The sequence below is a fragment of the Triturus cristatus genome, chromosome 4_1 (assembly GCF_964204655.1).
Source record: "Triturus cristatus chromosome 4_1, aTriCri1.1, whole genome shotgun sequence".
NCBI lineage: Eukaryota > Metazoa > Chordata > Amphibia > Caudata > Salamandridae > Triturus > Triturus cristatus.
This window is the reverse complement of record NC_140585.1, coordinates 1,095,879,033-1,095,900,232: the sequence shown is the minus strand read 5'-3', so window position 1 is coordinate 1,095,900,232 and position 21,200 is coordinate 1,095,879,033.

Here is a 21,200-nt window from a genome sequence, read left to right as displayed (position 1 = left end):
TACTTTAGTGTTCAGGAAATGGAAAACATTTAGGTGAAGTCTACAATTGTGTTATATGTATTGATAACATTGTTACCCTGTAGGTTGGAATTAGTTTTGTAGTAATAACAAAACTATTGAATTAAAAGGGAAAATATAGATGATTCTAAGTTACAATTCAAGGATACATAAAAAAGGAAAAAAAATTAGTAAGTCATTTTGGAAAAGCCTAAATAGAATATTGGTAATTAATTTAGTCTTTGAAATTTTATTCTGAACGTATATTTGTGGCTTTATCATAAGTAAATAAGATGCAGAATGTAACACCTCCGGCATTTTTTCTAACCACTCGAGATGAACCACTAGTTAAATGGAGCAAATGGAAGAAGATATTTGCGCACTATGCCAGGGTTTGTGGAACTAATTTGAGTGTGGAAAGGAAACATTCATTACTTCTACATTGTTTAGGTGGAGAGGGACAAGAAGCATTAGAAAATTTACCAGAGTTAACGAATGAAGAGCAATGGGGTTTAAATGAATATGAAATTTGCAGCTTACAAGTAGATAAACACTATCTACCTAGAACTAGTACCATTATGGAGAGATATCATTTTAGTCTAAGGGAACAAGGTAAGGAAGAAACTGTAGAAGATTTTTTAACAGGTCTGAGAAACCTAGCTTCAACCTGTAAGTTTGGAGGTTTAAACGAAGAACGTATAAGAGATCAATTTGTTCTAAAATGTAGAGAGGAGAAAATAAGAGAAGAGTTGTGGCTTAAGGATGAGCAAGCTTTAGAAGAAGTTATTTTAATCGCTAAAAGAGTAGAACATATGCTAAAATGTGTTACTGAGTTAAAGAATGAGAAGAGTAAAATAGAAACTTCTATAGAAGAGGTGCAAAAAGAAGTTTGTGTAGTAAAAGAAAGTAAAATATCTTCATCTCAAAATGAAACAACAAAAGAAGATGTTCCAAATAGTTCTTTTGTTTGTATCCGATGTGGGAAGGCTGGTCATAAAGCAAATAATAAAAATTATCCAGCAATGAATGTGAGTTGTCACGGTTGTGGTAAAAAGGGTCATTTCATAAAATTTTGTAAAACTAAACAAAATAAGTTCCAGAACAAAGGTGTAAAAGAGGTCATATGTCAAGTTAATGGAAATATATCTAATGATCATCCTGTAGGTAAGGTAAAAATTGATGGTGTTGATTTGGAGATGAAGTTTGATTCATGTTCACATCTGACTATTGTTGATAAGGAAATTTTTTACATTTTTACAGGTGGTTTCAAGAAAAGAATCGATTACACGAGATGGATGTAAACCCAGAGGATATGGGGGTCAACCCATAAACATGTTGGGTTACTTCAATGCTACCATTAAAATGGAAAACAAATTAATTTTGGGTAAAGTTTATGTATAAAAAAAAGGAGATGGTTTACTAGGCTGGCCACATCAGTGTTTATTGGGAGTAACTCTTAATCCAAATGCTGAACCACAAGTTCAAATTCAAGAAATTGATGTCAACAAGAATGATTTTGTGAAAAGGTTTCCAAAATTATCAAAATAATGAGTTGGGATGTTTGAGAGGGTATAAACATGATATTAAACTTAAAAGTGGAGCACAACCATCCATAGCTAAGGTAAGAAGAATTCCTATTGCTTTGCAAGGAAAAGTGGATCAAGAGTTAGATAAGCTTTTAAACCAATTAATAATTACTCCAGTGGAAGCTTCTGAGTGGTTGGCACCAGTTGTCGTTGCCAACAAAGCAAATGGTGAGATTAGACTTTGTTTTGATCTTCGCTCACTAAACAAAGAGGTGGTGGAGGATAAATTTCCATTACCCCATATAGATGAAATCATGTCTACATTGAGTGGGGCTCGATTTTTCACGACATTAGATCTCACACAAGCTTATCATCAAATTGAACTTACTGGAAGATCAAAGGACTTAACAGCTTTTATCACTCCCATGGGTGCGTTCAAGTATAAAAGAATGCCCTTTGGTTTGGTGAGTGCAGCCTCAGTCTTCCAGAGAATAATGTCTTCAATTTTGAAAGGCATAAAAGGTGTAAAATGTTATCAGGATGATTTACTAATTTTTGGTGCAGCTCAGAAGGAACATGATTTTACAGTAGAGCTTGTTTTAAAGAAACTTGGAAATGCAGGCCTCACTTTAAAATTTGAAAAGTGTAAATTTTCTGTACAGGAAGTTAACTATTTAGGACATTCCATCACTTCTATGGGTGTTGTTCCTAAAAAAGAATTAGTTGACACTATTCTTAATTTAGAAGCTCCCATGAATAAGGATGAACTTGTCTCTTTTCTTGGTATGGTGGAGTTTTATGGAAAGTTCATTAATAATTTGTCAAGTAAATCGAGTGCAATGAGAATATTACTTGTAAAAAATAAAGAGTTTGTTTGGTCTCAAGAATGTCAGAAAGAGTTTGAAGAACTAAAATTGAATTTGAGAAATGCACCAAAATTGCAGGCATTTATTCCCGGTGTAGACACAACTGTGGTTACAGATGCTAGTTCAAAAGGCCTGGGTGCGATTCTCAAACAGAGAAGAGATGGTAAGGAACAGCTTATTGCGTGTGCATCTAGGAGTCTAAGAGGTGCAGAGCTAAATTACTCGGTAATAGAAAAGGAAGCATTAGCTATCTACTGGGCTCTCAATAAGTTTAGGAATTTCATTTGGGGGACTTATTTTAAGGTTTGCACAGATCATAAGCCTCTTAAAGAAGTTTTTAAAAATAAAGGACTTGATTTTATATCATCAAGAATAAGACGTTGGGTGATTGGCTTACAGGATTTTGATTTTGTTGTTGAACATCTTCCAGGAGTAGAGAATGTAACAGCAGATTGTCTGTCTCGTTTGGTTTGTAATGTCAAAGAAGATCAAGACTATGATGATAATTTTGAAAATGAGGTAAGCGTGTGTGAAATAACTTGTGGTATTGTTAATGAAAAGGAATGGAAATAAGAATTAGGAAAAGATTCAGAGTTAGTAAAAGTTATTGACATGATTCAATCTAATAATACATGTGATACTTCATTAACAAAAGTCTGGCGCATGATTGCAGATGAATTGTCTATAGAGAATGGTGTCCTGTTAAGAGGTGAAAAGTTGATTTCTCCTCTGTCTCTAAGAAAGAGATTAATTGAGGAAGCTCATCAGGGTAATTTAGGTATAGTAAAAACTAAGGAAAGGTTAAGAGCTAGTTTTTGGTGGCCTGGTATGGATTTGGAAATTGAACGAGAAGTAAGAGAATGTCTACTATCTAAAGTTAGTGATAAAGTTCTTTCTCCGAGAACTTTACCCATGGTTTGTCGGACATTACCTAATGGTCCTTGGGAGGATATTGCCATGGACATTGTTGGTCCACTTTCTGGTTAACATACCACACCTTATTTGTTAGTTCTCATTGACTTATACTCAAGATGGGTAGAAGTATCAAGTGTGTCAGAGGTGACTTCCAACAGTGTGATTTATTTCTTAAAAGAAATATTCAGAAGAGAATGTTTTCCAAAAACTTTCTTGACTGACAATGGTCCTCAATTTTGTTCAAAACAAATGGAAATGTTTTTGGAGTCATGTGGAATTTTACATAAAAAGTGTTCAATTTACCATCCAGAAACGAATGGTACAGTAGAAAGCTTTAATAGAGTGATAAAGGAAAATATTCAATTGTCTAGGGTTAATTCTTTAAGTTGGAAAGAAGAATTACAGAAATGTATTCTAGCTCATCATTTCTCTCCTCACATCTCTACTGGGAAGTCTCCTTTTGAATTATTTAAAGGGAGGACTCCCAATACAAAATTATGCCCAGGCTGGATGGTTTGGGGTAAAGGGATTAAAGATAATAGTGTGGGTATCTGGCGAGAGAGATAAAAAAGATTACAAATAAAGAGCAAGGAATATTATGATGAAAGGAGGAATCTCAAGCAGTTTCATGCTAAAGTTGGTGACATTGTTAGAGTTAAGGCACCTGTTGGAACGATGTCTTGGTCTAAATTTACTAAACCTTTTTGTGTAGTAAAATGTTTTAAAAATGCTGTGAAGTTTGCCTGAGTCCTCTCCTTTGGAGGACCGGGTCCTTGATGGTCATATGCCCGAGAGCACGATCTCGCTCATCTATAAGAAACTGATAAACGTCCGGGCGGATATGCTTCTGGGGTTGAGGGACCAGTGGTCTAGGGATGGCCTCGAGTTGGATGACGAGGATTGGCAGTCTGCTGTTTCCTCTCCTAAGGAGGTTGCGATCCCCTCGCGTCTGAGGCTGGTGCAGCTTAAAATACTGCATCGAGTGTACGTGACGGGGCCAAGGCTGGTTCACATGGGATTCTCGGAGGACGGCCTATGCAGGAGGGGATGTGGTATGGTGGGTACTTTCCTGCATATCATTTGGGAATGTGGTGTCATCACGGAATTCTGGCGGAGAGTCCATGCAGTGATGGGGGAGGTGACGGGCATTGCTATGCAGCCGGAAGCGCGGTGTTGTCTCCTGAATGTCTGGGGGCCCACGGATCACAATGCGGCGCAGACCCAATGGGTGACTCTGGGCAACATGGTCGCTAAGAGAGATATAGCGCGATTGTGGGGATCCGTGGGCCCCCCCACATTGACCGCGTGGAAAGAAAATATGGACTGGAGTATGCTAAGGGAGAAGACGGTATACTGCGCTAGAGGCCGCCCTCGGAAGTGGCACGCCATCTGGGGGCGGTGGAACCAATACAGGGGGGGAATTTGTCTTGCCCCTGATCTGGATCCCCCCGAGGAACAGCTTTCCTCCTAACCTTCTTTCCAGCTCAGTATGGTTAATGGACTTCTTTGGCCTCTGCTATCCCCCTTCTTCCTCTTTTCACGGTACTGTAAATGGTAGATGATTGGGGTCCTGCCTCCCCTGGGGGGCTATCACCATGGGCATTCAGTGTTCTTGCCTTGCTGGGGGTTGTTGTGTGTTTTGTGTTTATTTAAAAAATGGAATCTTTGCACTCCTCCTTCACTGTACTGTGGACGCATCTCTGTTCCTCTTTATCGAAGCTGCCGAACCTCCGGGTTGTCGGCTGAATAGCTGTGTCCAGACTTTTGAAAATAAAGGTTTTTAAAAAAAAAAAAAAAAAAATGCTGTGAAGTTAAAGGATGGGAGGATTTGGAATCTTAGTCGTATTGTGATTCTTAAGTTTAATCCAAATAGAGTTTGTGAAAATAATAATCAACCTGGATCCTCTCATTATAATTTTTGCTCTGAGCCAAGAAGAAGTGGACGGAAGACTACTTTGCCATCTCATTTGAAAGTCTATGTCAGCTAGTCCTTTTTCTTGGTAATTTCATGTTAAAGCTTGTTATATGTGTATCTGTATTATGTATCTATATGTTTCTCTTTATTGTTTATTAGAAGGAAGATGTGTGGTATCCTCTTCCTCCCTGATTCATGTTGAAGGTTCTATAGAACATAGAACACTGTTTGATGGTGTTGGGATTCTCGGTGCATCAGTTGCTGACCGGCTACTGATGGCTGAGCTGTTAATGAATAAACCTCTATGCTGAATTTTACCTACATGTTCTCCATTATTAAGAACTTTACAGTCACCCCTCTGTCAGGCCTACTGAGCCCTAAAAGCAGGGTGCAACATATGACACAGGCAGAACATGTGCTTTACCATTTTTAATGTAGAAAGACTTTGTCGCCCAATTGGTGAATTTAGGATTCCCCTCTGACCCCTTAGCTGTGCTAACTCCTGAATGGTGCAACCAAAGTGGGCACACCAAGGTTTCAAACAACTCGTCACATTAAGCCGACTTGTATCTTAAGTCTAAATGAATATAACTTGAGGCAGTGTGTAGCCTTAGCAAAGCTGCCACTTTGTTGCCTTTAAAACTCCTGCACCTTCCCGAGCACGCATGGAACCTGCTCTAAGAGCCAGCCTTCTGCCCTTCTGGTAATAATGCTAACGACTCTCAGGAAGGTGAACAATGAGAATCAGTGTCACCTCCCTCCTGCAAGTAGCTACTAGGCTGTCAGCTTCAAAAAGGTGGCCTTTACAGAGGAAGCCACCTTTGAAGTGCAGCTGTGTAGCACCAGAGAGAGGGCTGCCCCATTATTGAGGTAGACAGGCTGGCATGGGAAGCAGAGAGGGGAAATCATTTGCCAAACAAGTTTTCCCAGGGGCATATAGCCCTGAGGTAGCCACACCCCAGGGTTAGCTAGAGAGGTCTTTACACCTGGAGAGGTGCTGAAGCCGAGTACCAAGATGGATGCCAACAATTCCTGGTTGAAGTGTTAGAAGCCAGTCAGATTTCAGAAAGCGGGACTGCCGGATCCTCGGAGGATCAGTGTCCCTAGATATACAGATTTGGTTTTCCCTTAATATCGCTAATGCTACTGAACGGATTTACATTAACTAATAAAAAGCACTCTTTCTGAGCCAAGAGCTAGCTTTCTGCTAAATTTGGTGTAATTCCGTCCAGAAGTTCGGGCTGAAGTTGTGTTCAAAGTTCCTATAGGACTTAACATGGGAAATGCACTTTTTTTGATCCCCCTGTTTTTCTTGGCCCCTGCTTGATGGAACACCCCAAAACCTTCCATGCACAACTAGAATCACTGGGGCGCTCTTTGTTTGTGTGGAAAATGTAGTGAATATGGTTCTAGCATCTGCCAGTAGTTTATATAGGTGTGTGTGTGTATGTTTGTATGTGTATATATATATATATATATATATATATATATATATATATATATATATATATATATATATATATATATATATATATATATATATATATATATATACACAGAGAGAGAGAGAGAGAGAGAGAGAGAGAGAGAGAGGGGGGGTAGAAGTTAATGAAAATACAGTTAACACTGACATTTGAGCTATGGTTCTGGCTCAAACTCGTCAATCCACTGAAATGTGCCTGTTATGGCTAGCAATGCACGTTGGACAAGCCATACCTGGCACCATGTTGTTCTCTTGATTTATCTTTGAGAAACTGGTGTTTTGAGCATGGTGAGTGGTTTAAGTTATGACGTGTGTTATGTAGTTTGGTAACCATAGCTGGTAAATTGAAGTGGTTCTCCACTTTTGAGCCAGAACCATAATTCAGTTCTTCAGGACTCTCATTTTCACAAATCTAAAATTTTGTATTTTAAGATTAATAATTGCCACTGCCCTAGGTACTGAACCATTATTAATCTCAAAATACTCAACTATATATTTGTTGTCATATTTAATTTTTAAATGCTGTATCATGTATTGAAGTGATGTGACTTTTCCAGGTCTTCCTTCTTTAAAGGGTGAGAGGGATATCATATTATCAATGGGATGAGGAAATAATGTACCAGTGTTCTTCATAACAGTTTTGTGTCCTGCACTCAGTCCAATATTCTGTGTGACAGTAACCAGAAATCAACTTGTTAGTGTGAGTTATGTACTGAAGAATTGTCTCTGTATTTAAATTTATAGGATGTTGGAATTTCCAAATGTTAATCAGATGACACTTTTTTTTAATATGTCTTTATTGACATTTCTACACACAAACATAAACATATTAATGAGAGCAACAGGTATTATGGTACATAGACTTGAGGTTATCTTCATTACTTTGGCATTCTTTTTTTCAATGTTAACCTTTACGTAATAAGACAAAAGGAGCAAAGTCATAATCTGATGGGTACTTATTATCTGAACTCCGAAACAAATCACAACAGTAGCACATATGTTTTTCAATCTACTATGTGGTAGGTTTCTAATGATACACAATAAGTTTGTCTTACATTGTATAATCTTCTTTGTGACAATATCCTTAATTAGGTTTCCTACTGCTCTACCCCGATAAGGGCCCCCAGGGAGTCATAGTGGCAGCCTCTCTACAGACAAATTAGTTAAATGATAATCATGTTATACGAAACAAATAAATTAATCAAATCGCACATCTGCATCATTTGGACAATAGTGGAAGATGATTGTAAGAGGCATCTTGCAAGTAACTTGGCATGACAAATTGTAAATCTAAAACACTATTATTGTCACCCCCTTCAGATTGTATGAGATTATGAAAAATGTCAAGATTTGCTTAATATATGATCAATAAACACAGCCTTCAGGAGAGTTTCTGCTAAGTGTTATGTCCTCCCCATTGGTATTCACAGTAGTCAAGAATCATATCATCTGTGATATTCACAAGTGCATTTGCAGGCAGAGCAGACTGTCTCATAGCTCTTCTCATGGGAATCTTATGGGGCGACAATCCTGTTTGCTGGCTAGGAATGCTTCGGAGACTCATCAGCACCAACGACAAAACATCCTGCCACTTCAGAGAGGTAGACACACACCTTTGATAGTCGGAACTTCAGTGTCCCATTGATTTGTCCTACAATGCCACAAGCGTCCGGATGGTAACTACAGTGAAGTAACTGTTCCACAGGCAAAGCCACACAGCATTCTCAGTACTTCATTATTGAATTGAGTCCCACGGTCAGACTCCAGAGATACAGGGAATTTAAACCTCTGTATCAGTTCACGTAAATGCAGTTTAGCTACAGTGAGCCTGTCATTCCAGCAGTTTAGCTACAGTGAGCTTGTCTTTCCTCTGACCTGGGTACACTACACCTTAACAGAAGAAAACTCACACTTTTAGCAGGACGTATGTAAGCCCACTACACACAATAATTAGAAAGGGGTGGTATGCACACCGTCACTTGTCACTGTTAATCCTTATCTTTCAACGATCGATCAGGAAGTTGCGGGCGTTTACTGGGCTGTGCCTTGCCCTGTGGCACACTGTCATAAACCGTTCTGTGGGGAGCGCAATTACAATCCACTCCCAGTCGCACTGCGAAAATGGATACATTATCCAACTTATAGTTCCACCTTTCATTTTTCTCCATGTAAAACCATGTTTATTCCATGTTGTATACCAAAAATCTTTATGTTCTTCTTTATAATCCACATATATGGCTTCTTGCATTTTTTTCTGCTTCTTATATTCTAGATGTGTCCATCCGGACCTCTTCAAGAACACGCTCAAAACGCAAGGTTCGTTCCAGACAGCATTTCTATATTACCTCCCAATGCATTTCGGGCTTATACCAGCCCTTTGTCAGGGGTAACTGCAGATTACCAATTTAAGAGAAAACATGCCCTTACTGCATTATCCTTTATATAACATTTGAAAATTCATCTTATCACCATCATTTTACTTATGAAACCTTACAAACACAAAACCTACTACAGGCATTCCGATAACAATCAAATTGCATTTGATTGAAGGAACCTACTGACCTTATGTAACTCATGGTTACGGAGGTCCTCCTCCCTACATTTTTCTGTTGGCAGACGACACATCTGAGACAAAAAGTCTTGGCCATCATCCTAAATCGAGGGTGAACCAGTTCTGTCCAAACAGCCTAATCATCACATCTCTCTATATGTGTGCAGGACTATGGAAGAGACTGACCATCAGTGATAACAAACTATCTGGCAATGCAGGTCTTCCATCTGCTGAAACCCAAATCTCAACCTCTTTCTTCATACAACCTTCTCTGACCCAGTCCTGCTGTTCAATTTCTGGCACTTCTTCCTGCAGCCTCTGACTTCCTCCCGTGTCTCAGCGACAGACAACCTCAACGAAAAAGGGGGGTGTGATCCAAAAAGGCCAACACAAAGGGGAGGGATCAATATTTAAGTATAGTATTTAAGACAACAGCACATTGAGGTTCATTTTTTATACAGTTTAATTTTAGTATTTCCCATTAAATGCACAGGATCCACAAGCACAGTATCGGGCGACTTCGTCTGCATACCGGCCACTAATTATCACATAATCATTTACACTCCTGTGTGCTGCACATTCAAACAAAGCAATTTCCCAAGGCATTTGCAATGCCCCCAACAAAATGTCATGACATATTCCCCATTTCTAATGCGAGATCCAGATAATGTCATGAATCCCCTATACAACCACAACTGTCCAAAGTCATGGATGATGCCAAAGCCATATTCTCAATAAAAATGGTGACTCTCAATTGGTTAGAAACACAGCAAGCTTTAGTAAGCACAACGAATTCAGCCACTTGGACAGAAGTTGCATCACAGATCCAGGAGGCTTCTTCTACTGCACCTTGAATAGAGTAGACTGCATAGGCAGCTCTCAAATTTTCACCATGATCCCTCAAGCAAGAATCATCCACAAACAATACATATACGGGCTCTTCAACTGGTTCATCTCTGATATTGGGTCTTGGCTTGGTGCACAATTCTGTGACATCATGAACGTCTTACTAAGCCCCCACCCTCAGCCACCCCAGCTTCAGATTTTTGCAGGGGTAACAATGTGGCAGGATTAAAGCTACAACATCTCTTCAAATTAATGTTTTCAGCAGCATTTATAACCTGCACATAGCATGTGAGCAACTTAATTGCAATAATGAGACGGATTTGACCGATTCAACAATACCACATCTATCCCAGCACTCCGGTCAATTGGAGCACAGCAACGTCTACCTTGTGGGACACCATTTCCAGCGGTTATTAACTGCCCTCCTCCCTAATATCTAACACTTTGCATTTTGCCACCATTTCCCGCATATGGTCTGTGCTGGAGATGGTTTCCCTTTCTTCCCTCCAGTCTCTTCCATTTCTTCTTCTTTTCCTCTTTTCTAGCCTATCTGTCTCTCATTCTATCTAGATTGCTCCCATTGTGTATGCAACTGTCCAACTCTTTAACATGTAACTTCATCCCAGAAGTTCTCATGTTCAGAATTGCTTCATCGTCTAGCTGAGCTCAAAAACTTTGCTGTAAAGTCTTACTTCTAGAAAGGACTATGTTATACTCATTTGCCAATTCTGTTAATTTGTCATGTGCTTGCACCACACGGCGAAGTAACATCTTTGCTCAAATATATAAGCTAATTGCTTGATACCGGTCTACATTTTTGAGGTCAACTTTTACTATAATGAGCTCCTCTAACTCTACCCTCAAACTGGAAATGTCTCGGGGTCTCAGGATTGACTGAACCACTGGTTCATTTTTGGCCTCTGCTGTCTCTCCACTTTCCGGAGACTCCCCAAACAATTGGGCTAAACAAAGTCTAAGAATCCATTTGAGCACATGGGGTAGTAAACACTAAGGTCCTGACTGTACCTAAGGACCTTGTAAATTGGTTAGGACTCCAAATTGCCACTTGTGAATTATGTGTCCTGGAGGCAATAACAGCAGCAGGCATTCCAGTAGCTGCCCTGGAACCTACAGGTATTGGGACTATGGCTATCAGGGCAGTAACTGCGGGAGTAGTCATGGTCAGGGCCATTACACCAGGGGCTGTCACTCCAAAAGCAGGTACAATGGGTGCAACAGTCGTAGTTGGAGAAATCACAACGTTGGTTGTCATAGGAGGTCCCCCTGTCTGAGTCATAGCAGGGTCATCGGAAGCAGTAGCGCCTTGACTGCTAATTGAGGCATTACCACCATCACTAACAAACTGAACAACATTATAGAGTGGTGGTCGAGATGACAGCAAGTACTCCAAAAAGTTGTCAATAAAATCACAGTCAGTTCTGGACTTATCTTAATATCAGCACCTTTCTCTTCCTGGGCCTTTCCTTTCTTAGACTTTACTTTTGTCAATGCTGGGTACAATCTCTCATCCTCAATCATGTCCTTTTTCCACATCTATTGCTCAGCATCCCAGTTAGCATCTGTCCAAACATGGACAGCCCTTTTCACACTATTTTGGTTCTTCTCTTAGTTCTCCAAATGTGCAGGCACGTCCCAAGCATTCAAGGCCTCATACTATGCTTGTATGGGTTTTAACTCATATATCACTCCTCTAAAATGTTTGATTATAATTAAGCTAAAGGTACCATAGCTAGAAAAATGCAAAGCACTATTTTCTCAGTGATCTTGCTTTATTGGTTAAGCCAATTATATGTGTGGAGCCCCCTTTTAATGCCCATATAATCTCCTGGCATACCTTCCAGTGGAGCTTCCATGCCCTCTCGGACAGGAACTCTCACATCACCTCTCACCATGTCTTTCAATGCCCTAAAACATTTATTTTTGTAATGATCTTTGACAATTCAGGAATATAACAGAATAAAATCAAACAAATAGCGATTTTCACTTGATCACAATGCAATATGTTGCGGTACTAGTACCCAATTTCAGCACGGCGCCCTCCAGGAGGACAAATCACTGCACTTCACCTGATGATGCAACATCCAATACCAACACAGCACCTACACCAACCGACCAATACCAGCACAGCACTCAATGATATGGACTACAGCACCTCTCAGTTGCTCTACGTCCTTTACAATTTCTTTATACAAATAAACTTGGGCAAGAATACCAAAAGAAGCACAATAAACAGATAGCACAATTAAACAGGTTAAAAGTAACAACTCATTCGCTGGGACAATAGGGAATAATGCTGTCCAACACACACAAGTGAAATCTCGACCGGTGGGAAATCACCCTGACTAATGTATTTTCTCCTCTACTCAACAGGATACACCAACTCCAATCACTATTAGTACACTCACAACAATCTGTTACAAGTCCCTATCTTGATTGCGAAATCAAGGGTACCTCATGAACAAATACTGCAAACTTTAGCGGACAATTTAAACAACAATATACTTCTTATCCATCCCAGAATCTTGGACTGAGATGAGCCCGATAACAACTTCAACTGCTCAACATTAAGCACTTAACATTTACACGCTTGATCAAAAGACACTGCTACAACACAAAACACACAATATCAACACAACACTGCAAGCTTGACATGAACAAATACTCCTGGAATGCCACCAATATTGTAAGTTGGGCCATGGAATTTAGGGACTTGGCCTAGACTTGGGCAAGTTCTAGATCTTTTCGAGTGTTCTAGCTCCATACACTTCAGTGACAAACTATCCTTTGCTACCAACTGATGGAGCGGAGATTCTTGTATCTCAACGGCTTACTAAAATCAACAAACAACACTCTTCACTAGTTGTATGGACCTTTGATTGTCAACTTGAAGTGTAAGAAAGGAGCTAGCATCACCAATACATTTCAAGTCCAGTGAAAAAAATGTGGCTCCACAGAAATGACAAAGAGAATGATGTTCAAACCAATAGGGCTTTATAAGAAGTTTTGTCAAATCACAATCCAAATCAGTTAGCAAAGGCTCAGTAAAAATATCATAAGAGCATACCTATTAAAACGATCATGCAATCGAAATTTGTATATATGAGGAAAAAGATGCAAAATATAATCTTGTAGGAGAGGCAAATACCAAATAGAAATGTTCCATACAGGAACTTCCCTATTTTAAGTAAAGCATCGAAAGTGGCAAAGGGATTTCTATGAGGAAGGTGTCAGCATCAGTTAAACCAAATGTAAGGTTCAGGGGAGAAACAAAAGTGCTTGAGCATGAAATTCAATACTCTGGACTGGGGCAAGATGCAGAGTTGAAAAAATAGTCCTCTCAGTAAAGTCAGGAAACAATCTGCTCTAAACAATTCTAAAAAAACACATGTTGAAAAGCAGGGAAGTAAAGTCTGGAAAATTGTTTATATCAGTTCGCACCAAACAGACCAATCTGGACACAGTATTCTCTGGGAGGATGTAGACTCCTTAGTTTCCCAGCTCTCAACAATAGGGTTCACAGCTGCACGGCCTTCGATGTAACATTGGTCTGGTCTGGCTGGTACGATAAGCTCTTTTGCACCGTCTCATTCTCCATGTCAGAAGCCATATTCTGCTACTAATCAATCTAGTATAGTAAACAAAAGCCTATTCTAGCTAGCATGGCACACAATAAGACACCTACAGGGAGAGAAAAACAAGACTCTGTAGATTAAGTTTGGTTTGTATAGAAAGTATGAATAAAGTTTCCCTTACTATAGCTAGTCTTTAACCTTGGTTTCTTTTCATTGAATTACAATGGTTTATATTTTTTAATAAAAAAGTGTTGCAAATGTCATCAAGTGGAGTGTTATTAAGTGGACTGTCATAGAGTACAGTGGAATAGAGTGGCATAGAGTATAGTGTTGTACAGTTGAGTGTTGTAGAATGGAGTAGAGTGGCATAGAGTGGAGTGTCATAGAGTGGAGTGACGTAGAGTGGAATATAGTAGAGTGGAGTGGGGTAGAGTTAAATACCTTAGAGTAGATGGGTGCAGAGTGGAGTAGTATGAGGTAGGATAGCATAGATTGGAGTGAATTTCAAAAATCTGGCAGGCAACTTAGCACAGGCACTGTATCAAGTATCCAGTATTTCAGATTAGGCAATCAGAGTAGGACCCTGCCACTGGCTGAGAACTTGTGCTGCGTCTGAGTCAGTATAACAAAAATGTGTCTGATCACCCTTAATAATCTTAATTCTAGCTGGTTTCTGGAAGAAAACCTGTGCCCCAACTGCTTTCAGAGGAATGATCATTTTGCGTAGCTTTCTGTGCTGTTCCAGTGAGCATTGACGAGGTTTGATCATACAAACACAGACATTTAGTAAACCACAACGGGAATGGAGGGGCTATCTTTCAGAAAAATTGCCCGCCTGAGTAGAAAATTGCCTACAAAGATCAAAATCGGGCAAGGATTAGCACGGTTCCGATTTGTCGGGAGGCAATGCGCCGGCTAAATTTAAGAGTCTATTTCCCAGTCCTCCAAGCCCAGGAATGCTTTTTCGAACAGCTCAACAATAAACTACTGTGGGTAGAGTGGCGTAGATTAGAGTGACATAGAATGGAGTGGCATAGAGTGGAGTGGCGTACAGTGAAGTGGCATACAGTAGAGTGGTGTAGATTGGAGTGGCATAGAGTCAAATAGCATAGAGTAGAGTGTCATAGAGTAGAGTGGCATAGAGTGAAGTGGCATAGAGTGACGTATAGTGGAGTGACATAGAGCTGAATGGCATAGAGTGGCGTAACTGAGAGTGGAGTGGCGTAGAGTGGGGTAGAGTCTAGTGGTGTAGAATGGAATAGCCTAGAGTGGAGTGCCATAGAGTAGAGTAACTCTGGGGCATATGTATTAAAACATCGTTTTGCGAGTCCTTAATACCAATTTTTTGCAAATCGCTATTAAGGACTCGCAAAATGCAATGTATGTAGGAATCGCAATAATAATTGCGATTCCTACATATTCCTTAATTGCGACTCGTAAATTGCGAATCGCAATTAAGGAATACCTTCCCATTCATTCCTATGGGCCTAGAGGTCTATAGGAATAAATGGGAAACCATAAGGGAAACTGCAAATTGTGAATGCGATTTCAAGGTTGCAAGGGTGTCAAAAGGACACCCTGTTGCACCCCTGAAATATGTATGTGTGCACATGTGGCGCACATACATTCCCTAAGGGCATGTATGTGCGCCACATGGCACTTTGCAAAATGCAAAAAAGCACATTTTTCAAAGAAATCGCAAATTACCACCAACTTGAAGTTGGTGGTAATTTGTGATTTCTTAAGCCAAAATCGCACAACTTGGATGCTTTCTACATTGCATTTAAGGAATCGCAATTTGCGATTCCTTAACTGCATTTGCAAAATAGGGAATCGCTAATTTTGCGATTCCCTATTTTGCGAGGGCATTTTGGGATGATACATCGCAAAAGGCTTTTTCCCGTTCGCAAATGGGACGATTCTGAGAATCGGCCTGTTTTCGAACAGGAAATGGGCTTGATACATATACATTACAGAGAGGAGTGGTGTACAGTAGAGTGGCATAAAGTGGAGTGGCATAGAGTCAAGTAGCGTAGAGTGGAGAGGCATAGAGTGGGGTGGCATAGAGTGGAGTGGCATAGCGTGGAACACCACAAAGTGGAGTAGCTTACAGTGACGCATGGTGCAGTGCTGTATAGTGAAATATCGTAGAGGGGAGTGGTTTAGAATGGAAGGTCATGGAGAGGAGAAGCATAGAGTGGAGTGGCCTAGAGTGGAATGGTGTGGAGTTCCATAGAGTGGAGTGGCATAGAGTGAAATGGCATACAGCAGGGAGGGTAGAGTGGCAAAAGTTGAGTGGTGTGCAGTGGAATAGCATAGAGTGGAGTAGCGTAGAGTGGAGCGGCTCAGAGTGGAGTGGCATACAGTAGAGTGATGTAGAATGGAGTGGCATAGAGTGGAATAGTGTAGATATACCATCCAAGCCAACCTTGAATGAATTAAAGCAACTCCTGACATTTGTTGTGCTGTCATCACAGCATCCCTAAGCTATAATACTGTTCCTAGAGTGGTAAAAAGCTTTTGCCAGTTTACAGCTCAGCATGGATGGCACTAGCTAATCCTATGCTGAAAGACTTTGCTGTCTAAATGGCAAAATACTTTGTCCCTTTCTAGCTCATTGTGGTTGGCACTGTGCTAATTCTATGCTTAAAATGTTGCTTAGAAAACAGACATTTGAGGTGAGCAAATTTAGAGTGTCACTGGTGTTGTAGGGTGCTCTATACAGGAGCTGCTTTCCACCTAAACTTGTGAACTTCTTTTTTGTATTATTTATGCATCACTCTAAGCCAGAGAGGGTACTATTTTGATAAATACCAATATTTATGTATATATAGATTTATATGGCTATATATTCACGCACATTGCAAAAACAAAGGTTAAAGTGACATTCTAGTTAGAGGGTGGTAATTATATGCTATTTTATGTTTTATAAAACATCCCTAGAAATTCACTGAAAAACTCAAAGGTTAAAGGGGTGTTATAGTTAGGTCTGGTAATAATATCTTACTTAACGTTGAAAAAAACCCTTATAAATTCACTGAAAGAACCAAATGTTAAAATATTTTTATAATTAGATGCAAATGTCAGTTAAAAAAAAAGATTACTAAAAAAACCACAGAAGTTTACCAGGTATCGTTTACTGAGCTAATTATAACTTGCGCCCCCACCAAACAGTTTATGACCTCCCATATTACATCACATATATCATTGATGACATCACTTTTATTTTTCCACTGTCCTCCCTGAAAAATCCAATTGAATATAAATTTCTATTGAAGTTGAGAACCAAGTCAGTTAAATACCTGAGAATTATTATATGCAGCTATTTCTGCAGAATAATTTGCATGATCTATGGGAACGTTAGGCTTGCAAAATAAATAGCTAGATGGATTACCTTGCCTACCTCTGTGACAGATTGCTATAATAAAAAGGGTAGCTTTATACCCAAGTTCTTTGACTTATTCATAAATATAGCAACCCAAATTCCCTAATATTTAATTCTTAAGGTAGGGAGGGACTCCTGAAGCTGAAATAGGCAGACTGATAGGCTAGAATCCAAAGGGAGGTTCTAACTGGACAATGGATGGCTTTATTATCGGAGGTAAAGCCTCAGACCAACATGACTCCCACCTTCTCCATGCACTTCTTATACCCTTTCATATTACATCAGCTGTAGCATGTTAAATGATAGAATTCCTAACAAGACAACCTGAAGTGATAACTATCAGTCAAATTCTCCATCTTTCAATTCTGGTCCTATCAGGGCTCGAAAATATCATATCCACAAGCACATACTCTATGGCATATGCTTAACAAACAGTGTCCAGAACCCAATATTCTGAAACATGCCTCAGCCAAGAGCATTGTGCTCGAGACCAGGGACAGAATCACAGACTCTCTTGTATTCTCTGGAGATATGTCCATAATAGGAATATATGCCTATAACTCTGAGAAATTGGGTTCACATAAATATTGAGTGAAAACAATTGAGAGTTTGAAGGACGGATGGCACCATGACAGGTAATAAGGTTGAGCATGAAAATGACTAGCCAAGTCCAAGTCCTTGGGAGCTTAGCTAATCTATTCCTCCAGACTATGTCTAAAAAATAATCGCTGTAACAAGGCAGCTTGAGAAGCAGGACATTCTAGGAGAAAATCTACAAAGACCTATGAGATAAGAGACTTAAAGAGGAAGTAGACATGGGTAGTTAACCACAGCCAAGTCAGTTTCAAGAGCAAGAGACCAGTCAACAACTATGAGATAGACAAAGTCTGTGAATACATTAAAAACACTTTTGCCAAAAAAACAAGAATAGAGGATGGTAGTAAGTTAAGTTTGCGATAGCATGACCTTCCATGCAGGATAGAAAATATACTGAGAACTAAAGGAATTGGCCAAATGACTATCATCAGATATTGATAAAATGCTTTATACAGTCTTTTTTCTCACCCCTGAATTTCATACTTCATTTGACAGTGAGACTTCTAACTTCTGCAAAGAAATATGGCTACATCTCAACAGTGGCAGCTCCTCTGCTAAGGTGCACAAGCGTCGCTCCTCTGCCTTGAAGCAGTAAAATAAATGAAAAAATAGAATGATAATAACATAATATTATTATAATTTTATTTTGTCCTCCTGCTGCGACAGCTTTGTGTGACGGGCGAGGCTGCAGAGCAAGGGAAGAATAGTAGCACCCTCCTAGGTGTGCAATGACTGTTTGGCCGGCCCTCTTGGTCCGGCCAAAACAGTCATGATCACATTCCCTGTTCTCCATGAAGTCTTCATTATAGCCTGCATGGAGATCATGCCCAGGCCCCCAGACCCTAGATGAGTGCCAAACCACGGCGCTCAGACCAATCACAACACTGAATTGCAGCGTTGTGATTGGTCAGGCGAGCCTGGCTGGTTGTTTCCTGTTTTATTCCCGACGTGAGGCGAGATGACGGAGAAACACGAAGGTAAGGTAAGGTAAGTTTTTTTTCTTTTTTTTAAATATCACCTTATCCCAGAGGTCTTCAAACTTTTGGATGCCGAGACCCCCCAGTCAAAATTTTCAGGCTTAAGGACCCCCTCCTGACAAACAATTCTAAACCGATAGGCAGAGCTACTGGAATTATGAGGCAGGTGAGGACCAAATTATGCGGCAGGCTTGACTAAATTGTATGGTAAGAAAAATAAATAATGCTATGTGATGCCACATATTTTGGGATAGTATTGCTTCATTATTTTGACATATTTACACACAGTAACACTGAGGAAAGATTTCACCTCATCAATACCAGTTTATAATGAAAATACAGCAATAAACAACAGAAAGATGTCTATTCAACCTTTGTGAAGGGCCTCCACTCCACAGGAATCCATGTTGTCACATTAGAAGCTCACCTGGCCCTGGCCTGGTGCAGCAGATTTCCCCCAAAACCCCTGGCAGCCTTATGCTGAGCAATTTACCCACACCTCTTTCATCTCACCGCCTCCCTTCCATCCATCTCTCCTCTTTCAACCAGGGCCGGCTTTAGTGCTGGTGGCTCCCTGTGCGACAATGTTTGTTGGCGCCCCCCAATGACCACCTCCACCACGGATTCTCTCACTAGCACCCTTTAACAGTGACTCGGAGCCATATTATCAAGGACGGCGTTATTATCGCCGGTTTAGCGGCAGAAAACTGCCGCTAAAGCGACGATAATGGGCTTGATAATATGCCCTGGAGAATTCCAATCGAAGCCCAGGTTCACACCAGAACATGGACTTCTATTGGAATTCTCAAGGGCATATTATCAAGCCCATTATCGCCGCTTTAGCTGCAGTTTTCTGCTGCTAAACCAGTGATAATTTTTAACGCCGTCCTTGATAATATGCCCCAAGTCTCCAAAAACCACACTTTGCATCACACACACATTACACAGAGACAATCAATCATACCTGTGTAAATCAGTGTATAGGAAATGTTACATAAGCCAAAGGATTAAGGGGCATATTAACTGGCCCCACATAGCGGTAGAAATATTATTGCTGGCTATCGCTGAAAATTATCGCCATGATAACGCTATATTAACAATACATAGCGCTATGGCGATAATATTTCAGCGATAGCGGTTGTTACCATGGAACATCGCTGAAAACAGCGATAACATTGCTGATACGACCCTTACCTACCATTATTAGTAAGCCTTAGTCTGGAATTTAACAGACGTTAAATTCCAGTGTTAAGGCCGAGGTAGCGCGATTTTTTTTTAATCGATGCACCTCCTTGTTAATATCGCGCAGCTGCCTTCGCGATATTTTCATGTGTTGTTTTCACAGCCACGCCGCCTTTGCATCTCATTAGCGATGCGAGGCGAGGCTGTGAAAAAATGGGCTCTACATCAAAGAAACACACGCTAGCGTGTCCTTGATGATATTGCGATATAGCTATTGCCGCTTATCGTCCGAAAACGGACGCTAAAGCAGCGATAATTATATCTCCAGCCCTTGTTAATATGCCCCTAAAAGTGTAGGAGTCACATGTCATCCATACTGGTTGGCAGTATAGTTTAAAAGTGCTTGGTGTGGAGAAGCACAAACTCCGAGTCGAAAAAGTAACAGCATAGTTGGGAGTTTTCTTTAATAATAAGAATCGATTTCTAGCCAAATTAACCCTTTTTGCAACATTAATGTTCTAATAATGTATACTTTGCAGTGTGTATGCAGTTCTAGGATGAAAGTTAATAGCTCACTATTCTATATTAGGACTTTAAGTTATAAATTGCAAGTAACAAAAAAGATGTCTCTTTTCAAAGCAGTAACCTGCTGATCTGTTTACATTATACCCACTCTATCTACTTGGTACACGTTCTTTGCAGCAGGCATATTAACTCTCTGCACTAACTTAACCGAAGTCAAAACCTCAACTATACTAAATGCTCATCTCTCTCCAGGAAGATAATTAATCACACGAGTTAACTTGACATCCATGTTGCCGGGGGAGGGGGTGGGGGGGGGAAGAAACGCTGCAGCAGGTGCTTCAAAAGCATAATAAACTTTCAAACACGGCGCCCCCAGGAAGCCAGCACCCGGTGCGGTGGCACCGGTTGCACCGCCCTAAAGCCCTGCTTCCAACCCTGGATCCCTCTCTCACTTTGCAAGCCATTTTATTTCACCCCTTTTTACAACTTTTGAACTCTCCCCAGTCAACCTTTCACTTCACCTTTAATCAGCTCTTGCCATTCTGTCTTTTCACTGCCCTTATATCTCGCATTTATCTCATGGCGTCTCTGGACCCACTGCCTCTCTCTCCCCTCAGCACTGTTCATTCCCCTGAAATCTCTTCCTTTACATTTTTGTCTATTTGTATCTTACACCTCTCCAGTCCACCATTCATCTTTCACATCTCCCCTTTGTTCTTCTGCACCTTCTTGAACCAACATCCCTCTCCCGTTATCTTCGCACCCACCTCAATACTCCCTCTCTTCCCCCATTGCTGCTGTACCTCACCCACGTTGGACCAAATTCTCTTTGTATGTCACAG